The sequence below is a fragment of the Colias eurytheme genome, chromosome 23, assembly GCF_061535395.1.
Source record: "Colias eurytheme isolate Ceu_HAF_F1 chromosome 23, ilColEury1 Martin Lab GWU primary, whole genome shotgun sequence".
Taxonomy (NCBI): Eukaryota; Metazoa; Arthropoda; class Insecta; order Lepidoptera; family Pieridae; genus Colias; species Colias eurytheme.
In genome coordinates this window covers 5,902,628-5,919,769 of record NC_143002.1, presented here as the reverse complement: position 1 = coordinate 5,919,769, position 17,142 = coordinate 5,902,628, and the positions used below count along the sequence as shown (strand labels likewise).

Genomic DNA, 17,142 nt, shown 5'->3' with positions numbered 1-17,142 from the left:
ATTAGATTTATTTTACCAAATACTTCCCCATTACATTTGGAATGCTAAAAAATTGTTGATTGAAACTTACACATAATTCAATTTAAAAATTATAAACATAATAAATACGACAAGCTTTGCATACTGTGTCATCGTTTGCTCTTCTAAGGAAAACCTATAAACATTTTTAAAACACACGTTTTATAAGACCATTTTCCTCACTTGGAAAAATAAAACTTAAAGCTTAAAGCTTAAAAAACAATAAAATGCTAATTACAGAGTTAAACGTGTCATAAGTTTGCGTGGTTAAACACTTGTTTTTGCTACAGCCGCGATTGCTCAGTTAATATTATCTTAGCAATTATTCTTATAATTTTAAAATACAATGGACTATTTGCCTGCTCTCAAGGTTCCTAGGTCTGCGCGTTGGTCAGTGAGAGCGAAGCACGAAGCAGTTTCAATTCGAACGCTGGCCGCATACGCTGTATCGTGGATTAAAAAAAAATAATCTGTCAAAATCAAAACGCGCGCGCTTTTCAAATTTATCCTTTTTTATTTGTGTTAGAAAATTTTGTGCCTGTTCCATTTTTGAATTTCAGTAATAACAAATTGAATTGAAATTAAAAGTGTAAGTGCTTTGAAAGTAAAAGGAAGTGAAACTTTTTAGTTATTTGGTAAGTACACTATGTGTTCTAGCACAGACTAATAATAATATACTACGTATACAAGTTCTAGTTATTTATAAGATGTTATAGCGTAGTTTTCGTTGTTATTATAATTGTTTTTCATTGAACAGTTTTTTTGTACTATTTGCACGGATGTGAAACGAAATTTCTCATTTCTTAGCGGTGAGTCATGCTTTAGATTTACATTACGGTGAAATTTCTACAATTGTTAAAAATTACAAGGAAATTTTGACCGCAAAATGTACCTATTTAAAAAAGAAATTTAGTAATTAACAGACATTTGTTTAGTTAGCAATTGAAATTCTTAGGAAATGTAGAATTTGGAACATTCCGTTATAATGTCTTGCTAGATCGCATTATATTATGGTAATAAAATAATATTTTATAAATCATAAATGTACCTACCTAACTATCGTTATTATTTGAAATGTTCCCAATAATTTGACAATGAATGAAAATAAAATCTTCTATATTAGTGTATAGCTACTTTCTAATTAGTAATTTTATATATTCTTTGTTTTATTTATTTAAGATAAAATTAATTATCTAATGACCACATCTTTTTAAACATCAAATTATGTCAGATATTTAGCAATCAATGATGCGTACAACTTACGTATTTAATAGTTATTATGAGCATTTTTCGTGGGAAAATTATCAAATATTTTATACTAGCGGTCCGCCCCGGCATCGCCCGTGGTACATATTTCGCAATAAAAGGTAGCCTATATTATGTTCTTTCTCAGTTATTGTCTGTGCCAAATTTCATCAAAATCGGTCCAGTAGTTTATGCGTGAAAACCATACATACATACATACAAACCTTTCCTCTTTATAATATTAGTATAGATTATGTACCTATGACGTTAACTTTTAACCCGGATTTTTTTCTTTATCAGTTAGGTACTTTGATTTGCAGATTAGCTATTGTACCAAAATTTTACATTTTTAAAAACAAAAATAAAAAAAGCATATATTTATGATATTAAATCGAATCAATTGTACTTACCTATTTCATTAAACATAACAGTCTCAATGGTGAAATGAAAAAATCCAAATGCTGTTACGTGGTCCGTGAATTTCTTAATCTCGTATAACGTAATATCAATATTTGTATAATCATATTTCTAAGACAAATAGTGATATAACTCTTTTAAAAATAGCGAATTATAACTGTGAGCAGGGGCCGTATTATAACCTCTTATTCCCAGTCAGTTTACGCCGTGAATTGAACTGACTGGCAAATTCATAATTAACCATGGCTGCAGTTATTGCGATCATGATATGAATTTGCCAGCCAGCTCATTTCACGGCGTAATCTGTCTGGAAATAAGATACGGCCCCAGCTTTACTGATCAAAGAAATATTAACGCATTTCGAAAATAACTAAAAAAAAAAATAGATCGTTTTGAAAAAGTTTGTTACAAACAGTGAGATGAGAGAATTAAATTGAAATTTTGATATATTGTAACTTAACTAACTTGGTTTAACTGGAAATAAAAATTATGTACCTACCCTTGCTTAAAAAAGTTATTTATAAAACACTAGCGGCCCGCCCCGGCTAGGCTTCGCCCGTGGTACATATGAAAAATAGATGTTGGCCGATTCTCAGACTTACCCGATATGCACAGAAAATTTCATGAGAATCGGTCCACCCGTTTCGGAGGAGTATGCAGACTAACATTGTGACACGAGAATTTTATATATGTATAAGAATAATCCTGTCACCTTAGAGCATTAAACCATTTAATGCTCTGCCTGTCATAGAATAATAGTTATGCGTCGTTATTGTTTATCTTTTCTTCCCATAATTTACTGGATTACCTTCTTACCTTTTACCACAGATAAGATAATACTCTTTTACCTTCTAAAGATGTTTGACATAATATATAACAAAGCCTGTTGTCTGTTGATCAATATTCACGAAATAAGTACTTACGTGAGTTTGAAACCGTGTATCTACTTAAATAACGTATGTATGCTTAACTTTTTATTGGTAACTGAAGCGTTAATAATGTAGGAAACCATAGACGTCGTTTTTAAGGGTTGATGTGAGGAATAAGCAAATTTTACTTAATTTTTTGAACGTATGGTAAGTAGAGGCTCTTGTGTGTTATAAATTACTAGCTGTGCCGCGCGGTTTCACCCGCGTGCGCCTCTGCTTCTGTTGGTTTTAGCGTGATGATATATAGCCGATAGTCTCCCTCGATGAATGGGCTATCTAACACTGAAAGAATTTTTCAAATCGGACCAGTGGTTCCGGAGATTAGCGCGTTCAAACAAACAAACAAACAAACTCTTCAGCTTTATAATATTAGTATAGATTTTGCATAGACATAGAGGAACTAATGAATATATTCGCTAAAAGCATTTTATTTAAATTTTAGTACGAAGCCAGGAGAAAATGTGCACAGACATAGGTACAAGAAATAAGCTTTGCTTATTCCTATAAAAATATATAGAAATTAAAGACTGGAATTAATTTTAAACGCGCTTCATCTATACTACTAATATTATAAAGCTTGTTTGTTTATTTGAACGCGCTAATCTCAGAAAAAATATGAAGTAAGTTAGTTACTTCATATTTTTTAATTCAAGCGGTTGTTATTTGCAGTTACTTCTAATATTTAATTGTCACTTGTGTTTATAGTATAAAGAGTAAAGATTTTTAGGACATAAATATGTTTGTGTCGTTATTTATGTAATAAGTGAATAATATGTAGGTAATGCGGTTAAATTTTGAATATTTATTCACTCGATACATTTTAAATATCTTTTTATGTAGGTACTTAATTATACTTTACACTATCTATTATACATCGCATCCCTTAAATATTTAGTGCACTAGCTCTATCTCGCAGCCTTCTACTCGAGTTAAAAAATATTTATACTTTTACTTATCTAGATTCTAGACCACAATCTTATAGCAAAATTTCGCCTAAAACTGATCGGTAGTTTTTACGTGAACAACAAACATTCATCTATACTTGTTTAGAATCTTCCTTGTTTATCAAAATAGTTGAAAAAATAGGATAAGATGTCCATTATTATGTATCTATATAGTACTAGGTTTCTGCCCGCGGCTTCGCCCGCGCAGTCTAAGAAAAACCCGCATAGTTCCCGTTCCCGTGGGATTTTCGGGATTGCGTCATTTTCCCGGGATAAAAAGTAGCCTATGTCCTTTCTCGGGTATCAAAATATCTCCATACCAAATTTCATGAAAATTGGTTCAGTAGTTTAGGCGTGATTGAGTAACAGACAGACAGACAGAGTTACTTTCGCATTTATAATATTAGTATGGATTTTGTAAACCATAGTACCTATATTAAAAACAATATTAATAAAATATCCAATACTGTCAAACTTAGTAAAAACTATTGTAAATTGTTTTTTAAATCACAATTGACGAAAATATAAATAAAGTAAACAAAAGATACCTACCTTCAAGACGATAATGTATTTAAATCAGAATATATCTCGAACCTTCTATTTTGGAAGTCAATTCTTCACAGTTCACACGATTATAAAATATTTAACTTAAGGAAAATCCTGTATTACATTTTGTATTACAAACGACTCTGTTTAGAATTCCTTCAACGTTTGCCAAGCACCCATTTCTCATTAGTAGGGTTCCTTGGGATAAAGGTGAATTTAATAAATAATCTATACTAATATTATAAAGCTCAAGAGTTTGTTTGAACGCGCTAATCTCAGGAACTACTGGTATAGCCCATTTATCGAGGAAGGCTATAGGTATATTATCATCACGCTAAGACCAACAGGAGCGGAGGAATGCGGGCGAAACCGCGGAGCACAGCTTAGTGAATAATAAATCTATCAAATTATAACTCGAGAATTGCAACTGTACTTATTTTAATGATTAATATCGTGTATGTTTGTGCGCATAAATAGATTGATAACTGTTAACATTTTGAATAATTTTACTCGGGAAGAGTGATAACAAAATATTGTGGACGCCATTTTAATAATACGGTTTACGAATATTGGATTATATAGACCGAAGAAACGCAATTATAACAGGGATTACAAAATAATCACGCATAAAGGAATAGACTCCCGTATTATAAGATTTCGTAACCTGCAATGAGCTACAGGAGTTTGAGGCTTCTTTAGATGAACAAATAAAAGATATAAAAAAGACGTGTGGCACTCGGAGACTGCCGCGGTAAAGCTATTGCATAGCATGCCTTCAAGCCACACCTCCGAGCCCGGCGGAGTGGGGAGCGTGAGGTTTTTTCGTTACGGAATTTCTCGATTCGGTCCCCGCGCTCAAGGCCCGCGATAGAAGCTATGCAATAGCTTAAAAAATAGTCAATGAGAAACAACAAATAATTCGGAAATTCAAACAAAAAGTAACCTAGACTGATTACAATATAGACCTTGACCGTTTTAGATGTCTTTTTCAAACTGTTTATAAAACTAAATGGGCGATTCCAGTACGCATATTGCCTAGAAATTGAGTTATGTAAAACTAAACTAAAGCTATTCTTAAAGCACGTTGATTGAATTACAATCAAATTGTACGGAACCATTGCACGAATTATTCGCACTTGACCAGTTTATTTATTCTTGAGTTCAGAGACTCGTGATGATTAAAATATGTATCTTATAAGAAATAGACGAATAATAAGAATTTTCAACTTAGGTACGACATATTTTATGGTAGGCATATTTTATTTGGTGACTATAAAATGTGATGATGATATGACACCCACATGATCTTTTGTTGGCCTCTTAGTTCATGGCTATATTGTTATGATAATATTTTCATTGATTTTCATAATGATTGTAACTCATCAAACATGGTATTATTCTGATTCTTTGCAGAAAACTGTGAAGGTATTAAATTATAACTAGATTCAAGACTGACCTCTCGTTGCCATGTGAATGAATGATTCAATATATTCAGTTAAAAATTCTTTTCGTATTTACATTTCATTAGAATCCGTCAAAATCTCGAGTAACACAGGTTTCAATTATTGTAAAATATAATGGTGAAAATAAATAAAATAAATCTTTATATTTTTTCGATATGTATATGTCGTGGCCATATCGTAGATTTGCTCATTTCATGATATGATCGATCATTTCACGAAATGGTCGCATTTCATGAAATGGCCAACATAGTTTGATCAGATCGTTAAATCGTCAACGTTTCACGATTTGGCCATCCACATTTGGCCAGATCGTATAAAATATAAAGAGTCCATAAAATATTAAAATTCAGAATATTCTAAAAACTTGTTTTATGTCATTCAAGTTAGTGCCGCGGCAGCGGCCGGCGAATGCTAGAAGCGAATCGTTTTTGCAATAAAAAACAGTTAGGTTAGGTTAGGTTAGACTTTGATAAACAACGCACGAGCCGAGCGAGCAAAGCGAGCGTGCCGCGGCAGCGGCCGGCGAGTGCCAGAAGCAGAATCGCTTTTTAAAAAACAATTATAATACTATAGTAGGATATATATAAATATATATCCTTAAAGAAAAAATGCGTCTTAAATTATTTTATTTAAGACGCATTTTTTCTTCAATACATATAAGATATCCACATTTTCCATAGTACTCGAACCGTCGTAAATTCTTTGCTATGAATTTCTTCATATTGTTATTAAACGAATTATGAAGTTTTTAACTGCGAATAATTAAATTTTCGCCAGCGCGCGGCCGCCATCTTATCACATAAACACAGAGCTTGCAGCGCCTCTACCAATGATTAATGTAACTATTTTACGATATGATCAAATAATTTTGATCATTTCATGAAAACACCGCGCGATTAGTTGGCCATATCGTGAAACAATTTCTTATCATTGATCTGATCAAGCCACATCATGATGTGGCCAAACTAAATTGGCCATTTCACGAAATGCGACCATTTCGTGAAATGGCCAGTCATATCATGAAATGAGCAAATTTACGATATGACCACGACATATACATAGCGTACATCTATCCCGCATCTATCCTGTTCCCACACACGAACACACACGGACAATTCACAGTCTGTGTGCTGTAACAAGACTACACAATTACACATATACACAATACACATGACTCACACACCAACACTCCTGTAGACACAAAACTCTGACGACATAGGGTATCTTGCGAGAGCATTGCTTTTCTTCCACAGAATATATATCCGCTGCTTATTCACCAAGGCCAGTTACACAAAAGACGAGCGTTGAATAATAATGCCGAAGGTTAATTTCACTTGCAATGTGAAATACGATGGTTGTTGACCCGTCTGCGACGTCTATTGCTCTGTGACCTCTTTTGATGTCGCCACGCATTCGCTTCGCTTCGCGGTTCTTAAAATACTACGGCGTCTTATAGCAGTATTATTTCCAGTGTGGAAATAGAAATCATCGTTACTGGCGTCTTCAACGTCTGTTGCTTTGAGACCTCTTTCGATTTAACGACACGCCTTCGCTTCGCTTAGTCAATGATTTAAAAGGTTTTTTAGAACTACTCCGCACCATGTTGTCAAAGTAGTATAATTTCTAGTGTGGAAAAATGTCAGTGTTATATAGGTCGTCTAGCGCGAGCGCCATCACTTTCTTATTATGGAAATAATACTGCATCAGACATGATGGTATGGGGCAGTTTAAAAAAAATTTAATCATCGTCAAAGCGAAGCGAAGGCGTGACATTAGAAATAGGTCACAAAGCAATAGACGTTGCAAGCGTCAGTTACTATGATGACTTTTGCAGCATTATTTCCAAAGTGATGGCGCTAGACGACCTATATAGCGCTGTCACTTTCCTACACTTGAAATAATACTGCTATAAGACATAGTACAGGGGCTGATCGTTGAAGTGATATGACATGACGAAATAAAAATAAGTGAAAGTTCGACCTTTTCAAATATTCTGCTCGTATGGATTTCATAATTCGCATCTGCACTAATATTGTATTAAGGTGGGGTTAAAAGTTTTTAAGCTATTGCATAGCTTCTATCGCGGGCCTTGAGCGCGGGGACCGAATCCAGAAATTCCGTAACGAAAAACCTCACGCTCCCCACTCCGACGGGCGCGGAGATGTGGCTTGAAGGCATAGCATGCAATAGCTTTACCGCGGCAGACCCCGAGTGCCACACGTCTTTTTTTATTTGTGATTCTAATGAATATATTTCGAAGATTTATCATCACTACATAGTATAAAACAAAGTCGCTTTCTCTGTCCCTATGTCCCTATGTCCCTATGTCCCTTTGTACGCTTAAATATTTGAAACTACGCAACGGATTTTGATGCGGTTTTTTTTAATAGATAGAGTGATTCAAGAGGAAGGTTTATATGTATAATAACATCCATTAAATAGTGGAGAAGTACTGTTATTTTTGAGGTTTCTAATGTGATGTCGTAAAAAATTACATTCTTTCCGCTTACATTGCAAACGCAGGCTGAACCCTACGAGTTTTATCAAAATAATGTACTAAGTATTATACACATTGAAAAGGTCTACAGAAAAGTCCGCGATGGTATATGTCTATCTCTTATGGATAACCCACAATAACTTTTTTTTGTCATTTACTTTTTACGACAAATAATGGCTAATTTTCGAAGCGATTTTAACCAATACAGCATTAATCCTTAACCAATTAAATACCTTGAATACATTGTTCATTTAATATAGATCTATATGGCCCTTAACACCGTATGATTTAAGTGAATATTTTCGAAGATATTACAGATTTAAAAATTGCGGGACGTAGCGTTTGCGGCGGTACCGGCGCGGCCGGCCGCCCGGCTATCTATTTTATACCCGTGCGAAGCCGGAGCGGGCCGCTATGTTTTTATAATATACAACGTTCACAGTTTTTCTGTAGTGTATTTAGTATCAGCATTGCACCCGTGCGAAGCCGGGGCGGGTCGCTAGTATACATATATAGCATTGTCATTTGATCTTTTATTCATGTTGCACATTATAATATATTTAAAACAGTATTAAGTAAACGCGTAAAAATTCGATTCAAACGTTACATAACGCAAACAAACGGTGACTTATAGTACACTCATTCCTTCCATATTTAGCCAATGTTAAAATAGTCTTATTTCATAATATGAAGTTAAATAATACTACATAATACCCATTTCACAGTTGATTTTAACACAGAAGCGGAAGGATGTAAATAAGGAACTAGAATGTCGTTTTCTAGAATTATATTATGTTATATATAATGTAACTCGTAATGATTCTTTTTGTATGTGGCATGTGCATTTAATTTCCTTATGGGAGTCGTCATTAGGGAGTTATGAATGAAATGTGGTTGCGATTTTACAATCGCGTTAGAATAGTAAATATAATTGAATATTCAAAGTAATAAAATCAAAGATTTAAAAACATCATTGAAATATATTAATAATTTTAAGACTATTAATTATGTTAGTCACCTCTCGGCGCTACATAATTTATCTGAAAAATAAGTAGCTATGACATCTAAAAAATTGTTCAAATTAATGAGAAGAATATTATTAAATTAGATAGTTATTATTTATTAATATTGTAATCAAACGTGTACAGATTGAAGTGGAATATATATTTTGTAGAGAAACAAAAAAGCTTTACAAAAATCATTTAGGTATAATTTAATTACAGAACGTCGTATTTCTTTATAGATATTGCTCAAATCGTTCCATAGTCGGAGAAAAATAGCCCCATATGCTTATGGAGCTTATTATATTACTTTACAATGATTTCGAATGTAGAGCCATAGAAAATAGACATACCTATTAGCCAGCACACGTTTTTGGCCAGGAAAATCACTTGGAATATAAAAAAATCTTAGTAGAAAAGTTTAAACCTAACGATTATACAAAATAAATCATAGATTGTAAGAATTTTTTATACAGATATACCTAGCAAACACTGCTGCGTCTTTTTATCATATTTTAAAAGGTAAAAGAGATTCAAAAAAACTCTTAATACATTATTATAAAATGGTCTCAATTGTCGGTAAATGAAGCCACGGGACATCACTAATAATGTTATTATGAAAACAACCGACTGTGACCTCATCATTGTTTTTCAAGTGTATTGTTTTAATCACGTCATGTAACTAAGAAAAGGAGTATTTTGTATGTACTTAATGTTATCTCTAATTAGAATATGTATGGTATTAGGTACCTCAAAACAATTTAAACACAGACTAACTTTAAACCAGGGATCTGTCACTTTAATAGTTTTCTATGTGAAATACGAGAAAATCAGATTAATGAGAACTCACGCTTAAAGTTAAACCCTGTCTAAAGTTATTTGTGGTAAGACAGGTAATGTTTTATTATCATGAATTATTCTGATATTGGAAGTACCTGACTACATTTATATTATACTAGCCGCTCCGCGCGGTTTCACCCCCGTGGCTCCTCTCCTGTTGGTCGTAGCGTGATGGTATATAGCCTATAGCCTTCCTCGATAAATGAGCTATCTAACACCGAATGAATTTTTCAAATCGGACCTGTAGTTCCCGAGATTAGCGCGTTCAAACAAACAAACAAACAAACTCTTCAGCTTTATAATATTAGTATAGATTTGGAAGTAACTACTGAGTTTCTTGCCAGCTCTTCACTGGCTTCTTATTACATTTGTATTCTATCAATATAGTACCTACCACAGATCAGAACTAGACTAAATTTAAACGAAATGCACGAGAGACACCAGCTTTAAAAAAGAGTGTGTGCTGTGCACACGTGTCAGAAGTGAAACTTCTTTAGCAAGATTCAAAGATACCAAAGTGGTCGCCTTACTCAAGCCTTATTCCGTGACGTGACAGTATTGCCTACGCCTTGAAATTTTACTTTCAACGTGCCTAAAGAAGATTCGCAAAATAATTATTAAAATCGATTCACCCAGACGAAGGCTCATAACAAGATACAGTCGAATCGGGTACCTCCTTCTTTGTTCAAGTCGGTTAAAAAGCGCCTATTTCAAAGACATAATATTATATTTGAATAAATAATTGACACTTAATCACGTGTCGCGATTTTTAACAAATTTTCAAGGACAAACTTAAGGATTTCCGACATGTGACTGACGACTGTCGACTGATGACTCCCTTGATATTTTTGTTTGGTTATTCATTGAACTCGTTTATATTATTTAAAATTTTAATATTATATACATACTTGTAGCTATTTAATAATGTTTATTCCTATAATTATTCTGAAAATTTTCTATGACACAAAATATCACATATTCTGGTGATAACAATTATTGCAAACAATAAATCGATCAATACCATTGAGTTACTATGTACTACGTACTAGAGAGAACATCGCTACTACACTATTTGTAACACGAATTAGAGCCAATCGTCTCAAACTAATTTTTTGATAAGACAACGTCTTATAATTCGATAGAGCCGGCTGCACGATCGTTGTCACGTTCAACTATCGTCAGTAAACCGACTTTACAGACATCCAATTTTTTTTTGTAACATTGATTGGTTTTAATTAATAAGAGGCAGAATACATACAAAGTGTATGACTCACTAGCCGCCCTGAGCCACCGGCCATCGCGCTTGTCGCACAGATTTTGTTCGTGGTGTCCTCTCTATACGTTAGTAGTAATAATACCTCAATGATCAATACATGGTTGAAAAGTTATAAAGCAAATCCACATAATTAAAACAAAGTTCAGTCAACTTGTAAACACAAATATCATATAAATTAATAAACGTTTTATGTGATTCATAATACCTATTAAAAAATTTTTTTCGGACATATTTAAATAAGTTGAACAACTAGATGATTTGAATAATATTTATATATGGTTATAAACTTTAATGTATGTATGTTTGTTGAAAATATAAAAAAATAAATAAAATCCTTATGAATAATGCTATTAATACATATTAATAATGGAGAGATGTAATATCGGTGCAATAATCATTGGAATTTTTTTCTGTCTGTTTGCGTTTATTTTTTAACCGACTTCAAAAAAAGGAGGAGGTTATCAATTCAGCCGGTATGTTTTTTTTTTTTTTTTTTTTTTTATGTATGTACACCGATTACTCCGTGGTTTCTGAACCGATTTACGTGATTCTTTTTTTGTTCGATGCGGGATGGTGTCGAATTGGTCCCATAAAAATTTTATTCGGATAGGCCCAGTAGTTTTTATTTTATGAGCATTTTTGTCTGTATTTGTAAATGTTGCAAGTGCAAGTTTGAAGTCGGTTGTTTTTAACGCAGTTATTGACTTGTAACATGTATAAGACAGACAAAATATGTACCTACATACTATAATATAGACTATATAAATAAATATATATTTTGTCTGACTTTGTGTAAGTGTAACTTTGTGTAAGCTCTTACTAAAAATAATAACATAACTATATACTTTTTTATTTGCGTTTATACCTTATCCCACTTTTTAAATACTAAATATTTTCTAATGTTTTTTATGCCAATTTTGGTCCCTATTTGTATACCTAGTGTCTGTTTTCTGTACTAATTAATAAAATTTCACATCTTTTAAGGTTCATAAAAAACATTGCCCATATTGGACCTCTGATCCACGTCCACCTCGAATGGCCAAAATTGGTTCAGCGATTTATCCGTGAAAGCGTAACAGAATAACAGACAAACGGACTTTCTATCACATTTCAAATTGTATGAATATATAAACAACCAAAACATTATTTAATTATGTACAAAAATAATATTATGTACACAGGAAAAAATGTATAAATTATCTCAGGGTTTTTTTTAATGATTTTTTATCAAAAACTACGGAACCGAATTTAAAGCCTTCTTTTTCAAAGTCGGTTAAATATATATGAAATAAATAATTCATTAGTATATATGTAGTATGTATATAGTATGCAAATAAATCACGTGTTGAAGGAGTCACGTTATGAATATTATGGAATTTTTTTCGCAAAACCTGTATTTTAATTATTTATCAAAACTAGACCTATGACAACTGCGCGTCAATGTAAATTACATAGTAACATAATATTACCCTGGCTTTACGTGGAATTGTTTTTGAAGTGAGACTTTTTTATCGGGGTTGGAAAAAAAAATAGTGTTACATTTTTTCGATACGCGTGACATTTTTCCGTTACGCGCCATCTTATTTTTATCCCTACCACCCGTGATTGACGTATTTCCGTAAAGTTGCAGATAGTAAATTATTTTTTGAAAAATAAGGTCATAAAGAAGTTTCACTTCTTACGTGTGTACACTAGTACACCGTACACACACACACATTTTTTTTTAATATAAAGAGTGATTCAAGAGGAAGGTTTTATCTCTATGGTTTTAGTATATATATATATAATTATTAAGTTTTAGACAAAGAGGGCGAAGCTGCGGGCGGAAAACTAGTACCTAAATTGTAAAATTTAAATATAATACAAGTATTGCCATGTATAAATGCGTAATCTGCGTAAACCTTCGCTTTATCTTTCCGAAATGTCTGAAAAGATGTAGGAGCCTGCTGAAATGTCGCAGTTACACAAAAAAAATATAATTTATTTTTTATTTTTTTGTTATTATAAATATTTCAGGACAATTTTCACACACGGCACGATCTGATCCCATACTAAGCTTTCGCTTGTGTTAAATAACAAAGGTAAATATTAATAGATGGAGTTACATCAATACCTAAATTAGTTTTATTTCGTATAGTTGTAAAAACAAGAAACGAAAAGTTCCCATGCCTCAGAAGTCTGAGTATAACCATTTTAAAATAAACGTACTTTTTTATCGGCCTAATGCAAAAAAAATTAATTCTATTCAATGTATATTTCCGCCATAGATATATGATTGACCTTAACACCCGAGTAGGCCTATAACAACATCATTAAAATATTTTTATTTAAATTTTATTCTTGGCTATAAAATATCAACAAATCAGGATCGGATCTGTCATAGATTAATTAATATTCCATCATAGGCCATTAACTTTTTTATAAAATACTAGCTTTCCGCCTGCGGCTTCGCCCGCGTTTTCAAAAAAAAACCCGCATAGTTCCCGTTCCCGTGGGATTTCTGGGATAAAACCTAGCCTATGTCACTCAGAAATGATGTAGCTTTCCAACAGTGAAATAATTTTTCAAATCTGCCAAGTAGTTTCGGAGCCTATTCAATTCATACAAAAAAACAAACAAACAAAAAATCAAACCTTTCCTCTTTATAATATTTGTATAGATCTACGCATAAAATTTCCTATGATACTTGTTTAACATTTCACCATAATATTATCTACAATCTACATGATAATATTAAACACTAGCTGTGCCCTCCGGTTTTACCCGCAGTGCTCCGTCTTGGTCTTCACGTGATCACTAATTATTTAGCCTATAGCCTTTCTCGATAAATGGGCTATCTAACACCGAAAGGACTAGTAGTTCCTGAGATAAGCGCGTTCAAACAAACAAGCACACAAACTCTTCAGCTTTTTAATGTGATGTGTATGGATGGTAGGTATCATCATCACTACATAGTATAAAACAAAGTCGCTTTCTCTGTCCCTATGTCCCTATGTATGCTTAAATCTTTAAAACTACGCAATGGATTTTGATACGATTTTTTTTAATAGATAGAGTGATAGGAAGGTTTTAGTATATAATTTATTAGGTTTTAGACAAAACGGGCGAAGCCGCGGGCGGAAAGCTAGTTTATTATAATGAGTGATTAGTATCCAGTTTTACCGCCTATATTGCTTTAAATAATTTTTCCTTATCTTGTAGCGAATAGTAATAGCACAGTATTACCATATAATATTGTAATACTGTGGTTATAGATTAACGATAGATAATGAATTAATAAATAATGAGTCATTTAAACGGAGCATTTTCATCAAAATATGAAGATAGAGCTAGAGCTAGAGCGTTCTTTTGTGATCTTTTAGTGTAACCGAAAACTCGTATTCAGTGTTGTTCAGTATTAGAACATTGCATAGAATCTTTTCGAACGCACTAAGAACAACGAAGGAATGCTCTACGCCTGTTTACACTAAAATAATTTGTCTTAGTGGAGTTAGAATGAGCATTCGCTCGTTTGATGTAAATGCACCGTAACAAAAGAAAGATCTCTTCCGATTGAAATCCGGATTTTTTTTTCGAGGTTTATTTTGAGTTTTCAATATTTAAATTAGATGTCTTGTAGACAGTGTCACCTTGTTATGTACTTGTAAAACAATTATTTGTGGACACTAGGAATTTAGATCATTTATTTTGAAAGGTTAAAATGTTTGACTTCTTCTCTCTTTCTCTATCTATTCATATTCTTTCTCTATCTATATCACAAAAAATATATAATAAACTAGATTTCCGCCCGCGGCTTCGCCCGCGTTTTCAAAGGAAAACCCGCATAGTTCCCGTTCCCGTGGGATTTCCGGGATAAAACCTACCCTATGTGTTAATCCAAGTTACCCTCTATATGTGTGCTAAATTTCATTGTAATCGGTTCAGTAGTTTTTACGTGAAAGAGTAACAAACATCCATACATCCATAAATCCTTACAAACTTTCGCCTTTATAATAGTAGGTATTAAGACTAAACAAATAGTAACATAAGATTAAATTACTACAAAATGCCATTGGAAATTGAAACTAGCACATTTCCGCGGTTTTGTTTCAATCATGCGTGTGACGTGTCTATACTCTATACCTACATCTATTTGATAATATTATTAGACCGGGAGATACTGACACAAAATTTCGAGTCATTTGTAACAGGATGGCGGTTCTACAGGGGTCTTAGTACTCAATCACAAAAAGAAAAACGATGGCGTGAACGCTGGTACCGGCGGCTTAGTCGCGTGGGCGTTAGTCGAACTCGTCGGAAAATAGCGAAAGTCAAACGATTTGTAACAGTATGGCACTTATTTTTCCTGTAAGTTTGAGGATCAACAAATATAAATACAAAATTTCAAAGAGCTATGTGTTGGAAATCTTCACTTATATAAATTAATAATAAATTAAGTTTTCAAGTATGACAGCACTTTTTCCCCCTACTAGAAGTATGGCAAATATAATAATGGTCACATTTTATCAAATACTCTCCAAAAATCCAAATGCAATACTGGTACAAAAAGTTTGGCGAAATAAAAATTTTTTGCAGATTTTCGGCGGTATGGCGACCATTTGGAATCGTCCGAAAAGTATGGCATGGCGATTTTCGTAAATGGCTGCACGACGATAGTTACCTGTGCAAAAGTTAGCCTGGTACAAATGGTTGAATGATTGTTTTATTTAAATCAACACATTCGCGTCGGTATGGCGGGCTGTAAGTCACACCGGAAAAGTATGGCATGACACTACCGCCTACTACTTTTTTATGGGCTATCATCAAATTCTAAAATTTTTGTGTTACAAATCGTTTGACTTTCGCTATTTTTCCGACGAGTTCGACAAACGCCCACGCGACTAAGCCACCGGTACCAGCGTTCACACCATCATTTTTCTTTTTGTCATTGCGTACTAAGACCCCTGTAGAACCGCCATCCTTGTTACAAATGACTCGAAATTTTGTGTCAGTATCTCCCGGTCTATATGCTAACCATTTTATGATTTTACGCACTGATTGTTTGGCTTTCTATGTGAAAGATTTTTAAATACACACATTTAAGTAGTAGGTATTTGCGGTTTCCCATAGCATAAATTACAACTTTTTCTTTACAATATTATGTACCTATTGATAAGGTTCCTGAAATAATTAAATATCTTCTCTTATATATAAAAATGAATCGCAAAATGTGTTGGTAAGCGCATAACTCGAGAACGGCTGAACCTATTTCGATAATTCTTTTTTTATTATATTCCTTGAAGTACGAGGATGGTTTTTATGTAGAGAAAACGGAAATATGTACCACGGGCGAAGCCGGGGCGGACCGCTAGTTAATAATAAACTTAACATTACGAACACTTCATTCAGTAGTTTAAATAGTAAGCGAGTATGTTTTTTATTTAAATTTATTAAAAAAAATTCATTTCATTTCATAAATAATTTACAAAAGTTTCTCTTTCTTACTCTTCTTTAACACCATACTGACTTACATTTCCCAATGACCTTACGGTATGACCATGATCTACACTCGCGGCCTTTCATTTTTACATTATATAACGTTATTATAATATTTACTAATTCTCTTTTATATTACACGTTTGAGTATCTTAATCATGCGTGATTTCTTCATTGCGATACATTGAATCTTAATGTATTAAATTATAGCGTATTGAATTTATTTCAATTTATTTACCTAGCTCTAGCTGGCCTAATTTGAGGCTTCAAATTAACATTTATTACATTAATATAGGTATATATAAATCTCGTAGAGCGGTGGTGGCTCAGTGGTGAGACCTCGGACTTCGAATCGATAAGTCCGGGGTTCGAGACCAGGCGGGCGCGCAGGAAATAAATTGATTTTTCAATTTATCTGCGCATGTTGTAACATCACCACTGCTCGAACGGTGAAGGAAAACATCGTGAGGAAACCGACATGTCGAAGAATT

General features: G+C 33.3%; 1 protein-coding gene across 1 annotated transcript in view; it reads left to right on the top strand.

Annotated features, from left to right (window-relative positions):
- The first annotated feature begins 445 nt into the window (after positions 1-445).
- The window catches only part of LOC149898327 (ABC transporter G family member 23-like), a 68,687-nt gene continuing 51,990 nt past the window's right edge, over positions 446-17,142 (top strand). The window contains exon 1 of the mRNA XM_090115659.1: positions 446-653. The gene's annotated coding sequence lies outside the window, so the exon portion shown is untranslated. The remainder of the gene's footprint in view (positions 654-17,142) is intronic.